The sequence below is a fragment of the Triticum urartu genome, chromosome 2A, assembly GCF_056163025.1.
Source record: "Triticum urartu cultivar PI428250 chromosome 2A, HENAU_Tu73, whole genome shotgun sequence".
NCBI lineage: Eukaryota > Viridiplantae > Streptophyta > Magnoliopsida > Poales > Poaceae > Triticum > Triticum urartu.
Genome location: NC_141874.1, coordinates 73,661,791 through 73,668,187, shown reverse-complemented (window position 1 = coordinate 73,668,187; position 6,397 = coordinate 73,661,791). Strand labels below are relative to the sequence as shown.

General features: G+C 43.6%; 1 pseudogene; it reads right to left on the bottom strand.

The window, feature by feature from the left end:
• Positions 1-2,093: 2,093 nt before the first annotated feature.
• Positions 2,094-4,093, bottom strand: LOC147983853 (protein FAR1-RELATED SEQUENCE 5-like; annotated as a pseudogene).
• Between the last annotated feature and the right edge of the window lie 2,304 nt (positions 4,094-6,397).

Here is a 6,397-nt window from a genome sequence, read left to right as displayed (position 1 = left end):
CTGTTTAATGAAACAACCCCTCAATTTAATCATTCTGTGGATGATATGGTGCGTGCCGCTGTGCAGTACGTGAAAGCGTACGAGCACTCACCAAAACATAAGAACCATAAAATATTCAACAATGGTAAAGATGAAGGACTTTCTGCGGACCGAGTTCGCCAGATACTTAACCATGCATGGATATCCGGTGATGTATGTATTTTTATTGTCATGCTTATGTCATGCGTTAAGTATGTTGCATCCATCTTAAATTTACTCATTTATTTCAGGTAATTGACGCTTATGCGACGTACATATCGGATTCAAGTCTCGTCAAAGACAGGTATATTGTACCTACATATAGATCTTACTGATTATTGAACACTCGGTCAAAGTCAGTAAGACGAGGGAAGTCGGTAGACGATCCAGAAGGTTTAGAACATGCAAATGAACCTCTCAACAGATGCATGACAGAATATTCTGCAAAACCGAAGGTACCGTTTGTATTGCAGCATTGTATTTTCATTACTATTTTATGTGAAAGCCGAGCTTACTAACAATATTTAAGTTATGAAATAGGCTTATTTTGCGTTAAATAAGGATAAAAACCATTGGATTACATATGTTTTGCACACTAGAAAGAAAGAGTTCCAAATTCTTAATTCTTTGAGGGGGGAAGTAAATATCTCTGAAGCATCTAGGAAATTCGTTGAAAATTTTGTAAGTTGCGTATTCATGTGTGTACAATTAACCATATAATTTGTTTACCATATGTAGTCAACGTGTTCATATTTTTTTGTCAGAGAGAGCAACTTGCAGGAGATATTCAAGATACAAATGACAGTGCTATTATGTCATTTCCGGATGTGTCCGCATGGTCTATAGTCCCCTACGACATGCCTCAACAAGAAGATGGGTGAGTTACATGTGACATGTGTTTTTGAAATACGTTGATTGATCAAGTGCTATATTACTTAACGTGCTTTCAAAATTGCACTTATGTTTTTTTAACACAGAAACTCATGTGGACTGTTCGTCCTTCGCTGTTTTCAATACTGGGATGGAGAAAAATTTATAACTCCTATTTCTTAGGTGAGTACATATTAAGTATGAAAAATTAGTACATTATATCATATATAAGTGATGAAAATAATATTATTTTTATTACTTTTCAGGAATTTATTGATAGTTCGAGAGAAAGAATGATAGCTGCAATTATTATGTCCCCTGAAAATAAGCTTACAGAAGTGAAGAACAAAGTAATTCGACTTGCGAAGAGGAAACAAAAATAAAAATATCATACGACAATTCTACGTGATTGTCAAAATATTATTTGTTGATGACTGAGACTTGTGTGTGGATGCTTTATTTTTTATGTGAGTTTCAAATATTTTTAGCATGTCAAGTTTATATTACCTGGCAAATTTATTAAAAATACATTTTATCATTTTTTATTTTACTATTTAATTTATAATTTATGTTCAATGAGTGTTCTCGCGAATATACGAGTTGTGATTTTAAAATACTCCGATGATATATGATGACGATATCTCAGAGGCGAGCGCCGCCCGCGCCGCACGTTTGCCGCTACATGGCGCACGTGGGCCGCGTCATCTGCTAGCGGGCGCGCGCCGCGCGTCGCCCCAGGGTTGGCCGTTGCCGACGCCGAGGCTGATTCTACCTCGTCCCGCGTGCGCCTTTCTACGCCCGAGGGCGGTGTCAGCCTCGGGATTGCCCCCGCGGCGCCTACTGGCGGCTGTGCAGCGCCTCAGGATCGCCGTCCGCGGCGCCTACTGGCGTCTGTTAACGTTATTTTTTTAAAATTAAAGCAACCGGCGGCTGTGTAGCGCCTCTGATCGCCCAACATGGATGATTTATTGACAAAGTCATATATTTGTGCGAATATATATATAATACATATCATGTTATATTTGTATACGCATATCATATTATAACGTAAAATTTGTATGTCGCATATCATATTAAGAACAACGAGTATAGTGCCAACAAATATGACATAAGTAAACACCGATTACAAGTCTCTCGTATCAATGTAACGAAACAAATATGTAAATACTATTCTTTAAGACAACCAAATAAATCGTCAACTGTAATCAGAAGTTGTTATTTTTATTTAAACATTTCTTTGCTATGATCATCATGCCATGTTCCTGCATAGAAAGATTGTAATATACGTCAAAATTTTGTAAAGTATTAACTAAACAAGAAAAGAACGTTAATGAAATGGTGTGCACATACTTTGGATTCTCAGGACAATTGTTTTTGAAATGACCTTTTCCTCTGCATAAACCGCATAGACGTACAGGTTTCTCATCAAAACCTTTGGGTCTACCATTTGTAGTCACGCCAGGTTCCTTACCACGGCCTTTGTTATTCTGCTCTTTCGGTGCTCCTTTCGTATTGATTTTTTCTGGATCATCAACAAAAACATGATTTTGATTCGGCACAAAAGCATCATCATGTGCAACTGTATGCTGTCTCACATAATCTTCCTCCTCAACATCCTTATTTGCTATCACATCCTCCAGAGCAGCCTTCAGTTTATCAAATAGAAATGGTTTATGACATGCCGCATGATTTGCTTCCGCAGACAAAATAGTCAACTCACTGTACTTAGTTCTCTCCTCAGTACCTGCCCATCCCCATGCGAAGAAATCGCTAGTGCGTTTCACGGGCAGTCCACCTCTAGCATTCTTGCTGAATCTTCGCAGCACTAAGCACCTAGGTAAGTCCTGCGTGTTCAACCTGGCTAAAACATAAAGAACATGCTTGCATGGAAGACCTTTACGTTTCATACTATCACAACTGCACTTCATTGTTTCTTCTGAATTACTAGGTGTATAGTCCACTTTGAATCTCAGTTGCCTGTTATTTTTCCATGCCACTATGAATCTCCTACTGACGGCTCCACTCAGTCTATCTATGATCTCAAGATCCGCTGCCTTCTTCATTTCTTTCTGCAAGAGGTAAAAGTTCACCGCAGTGAACTCACGGGCAGTGCCTTTTTCAATGCATTTGAAGTCGTCGAGTAATGCTACAGGGAGTGTCTGTGTGGACAGGCAGTAGTCGTGTGACTCGTTCTCACGGAGCCGAACAATGTAGTTCTCATAATGCACAACCATATCAACAATTATCATGCCAGAGTCAAGATGCATATGAAGGCAAGAGTTCAGACTCTCGCTCCTCTGGTTACTCCGCATACCAAGGAAGAACCCACCGGTGAGATATGACGCAGCCCAAAGCCTTTTCTTCCGGTACATCCTACGCAACCATGTTTCAGTTTTCTTGGACTCCCATTTAGCTCTAAAAGCTGCCCATCTCGCCTCAAACTCATCATGTGTAGTGGCATAATAAATAAGAGACCTGAACTCCTTAAGGGACTTGTGGTGGAGGTGTTTCTGCATGTTTTTCTCAATATGCCACGAACAAAGTCGATGCCACACGTCAGTAAGGACCTTCCTTATGGCCCTTATCATGGCCGCGTCTCCGTCAGTAATTACAGACCTCGGCTTCTTCTGACAATGAGCTCTTAAGAAGGTATGCAACAACCAAACGTATGTATCCTCCGTCTCATCTGACACAACTGCACAACCGAACACAGTGGTGCAACGATGATTGTTTAGACCAACAAAAGCTATGAATGGCATTCCGTACCTATTCATCTTGTAAGTGTTGTCGAAGACGATTACATCACCAAAGTCAAGGTAATCCCGACGTGACTGAGAATCACACCAGAACATGTTCTTCAGCTTTCCTTCTGCGTCAACAGTGTGCTCAAAGAAAAAGTCTGGATCCCTTGTCTTTCTCGTCATCATGATACCAATTGCAGTGTCCGCATCACCCTTTGCTAGCAACTTCATTTTCTCCCTATAACACATGTTATAAAGCTTCCTCCTCCCGAAACCAGCCAGTGCATATGATCCATACCTACTAACAAAGTTGTCATAAATCCAATGTTTTTTGAGCCCAGCACCTGCCATTGCTAAGATCTCGAGCTTCTGGTATTCCTTTATATGATTATGAGATCGAAGATATATAACTTCATCTGGTCTAGCAAGAGTGTGACTATGATCATCGCTGAAACTGCTGACATACCAAATGGAGCGCTCTCTGTCAACCTTCACAGTTAGATGGGCCTCACAATAGCACCGAGTCTCCGCTCTCAGCCTGCGCTTCTTCCCTTCCATGGTACAAAACTTGGCATGTCGTTTCCTAGATCTTGAACAGAGAAACCTCCTCAACCGCCTACGTGCGTCGATACCCTTACTATATTTCAAGTTGTCCCTCCTAATGCTGAAGCCTCGCTTTTTCGCATAGTCGTTATAGAAATCATATGCCTCCTCGTCTGTCCTGAACGTCGTGGACATCACCGTCCAATGCCTGTCCAGTGATTCTTGCTGGTATTCATCGTACCCAGTATCAAAATTGCACTCATCACCATCGGCATCATCGTCGTTTTCGCACGCGTCACCATCCTCTTTCTGAAAAAAAATACAATCAACGGTATATGTCAGTAAGTAGTTGTATAAGGAGTATCATATGTATTCACTTTACACTACTTACTTTGCTCGAGCTGTCATTATAAGATGCATCGATATCGTTTTCGTCATTGGCATCATCGATAAAATTCCACTGATAGTACCCTTCCACTTCCATCTGCGCAAATTGTAAATATGATATGTAAGACTTGATGCGTATTTAATTTCACTTTAAAATAACCTACATAATTCTAAACCTACATGGCTTCCGCTTTCAGCATATGAATCATCTACATCCATATCCTCATTGTTATCATCCCCTCCTATCTGTTCACAGTCGAACATGTTATTGTCATCGCGTATGCTTGTATTTAATATGGTTGAGAACATGCAGACCACTTACATTGCCACTGTAAGACTCATCCAAACTCATATAATTTTCACCGTCATGTTCGTCTTCATCCAATGACAATGATCTGTCCTCGCTACCGCCATCATCACCGTCATATCCTATTTCAGCCTCAATCTATACACGTTCATATATAATCAAATATCCATTCAAACATCACGTAACATCTTTTCAATTAAAATCCGTTCTTAAATTACTATGCCAGCGCCTCGCGTACCTCGTTGCCTTCGTCAGACATGAGGCGGTTGTCGCCGGATACGAGCTGCCGGCGGCGGAGGCGTCTGCCCGACCGAGGCGGTTGTCGGCGTAGCGCACAGCGCGTGCGTTTTTTTTCCGTCGGCCAGGTACTGCCGGAGATGGCGGCGGCGGCGGCGCGAGAGGAGGCGGGGTGAGGCGTGAAGATAGGGTTCGCCGATCGTTTTTTTTAATCACTCGGGCGTACGCAGCGGACGCGGGCGGGCGTGCATGCGGGACGTGGGCGCGTATGGGCGGCCGTACGCGACAGCGCCGTACGGCGACGCGGGTATTTTTATACGGCATGCGAAAATGACCGCCCCTACCCTTTATACGTTTTGGGGGGGGGGGGGGGGGGAGGGGGGGGGTTGTACCGAAGACCACCTCTTATGTCTTGTATATACTCGCTGAGAATCTTTGCAGTAACCAGTACGGAAAGTTCAAATTGACCGATGAGTTCATTTCCTTTACAGGCATCTACCCATCTTCCAAGTTTGAAGCAATGACATCCCGGTGCAGTTTCCTCCCCCTTTGAAGAAATTGACCGATGAAGTACCGATGTGTTCCATTGTGCATGCGAACATCTTCCACTTGTCAGCTTTAAAGTAGAGGAGCAGAAATAAATGATCTAGTTATCGAGTGGTCTTAGTTTTAGAGATGCATGATAACCTGAATCTGGGATTTGTTGAACCAACTGTTGGATTTTAGTAGTGCCTATCTTGAATGCTATTTTGTTTTGTGTGAGTGTCATCTTGGGCTCATGTTCTATCTTCATTTCCCATCAGTCATCCTGCATTTTTCATTTCCTTGTTTGAAGCAAGTAACAGCTGTGTGCAACATCTGCTTGGGGTAATCCCTCCTGAGATGCGGTACATTATATCTTTTTTGATTCGATTTAGCAGTGAATCGCTCGCCGCGGTCTGCAATTTTCGGAGTTTGGCTCGTGGAATGGAATGACAACGGTGCATGGTGTTTCCGCTGTTATGAGGTGCATGCTGTCAGCTGCCAGTTTTACGACACAATGAATCATACCCGTTCCCTCACGTCGCCCTCTCAAGGGCGACTCGGGGGCGACCAATCCCCCCGTCCGCCTCCTCCCCTTCCCCGTTCCTGTCCTTGCCGCCGCCGGAGACGGGCGCCGGGTCCCCCGCGCGGCCGCCGATGAGGGTGGCGGCGAGGCCCTCGGCCGCGACGCCGCTCGGGCTCAGGCCTAGGGTTTGAGGCGGCGGCCTCTTCTGGTGAGGGCGGCGTCGTCCTGGCGGCGGGCGGCGCTCGC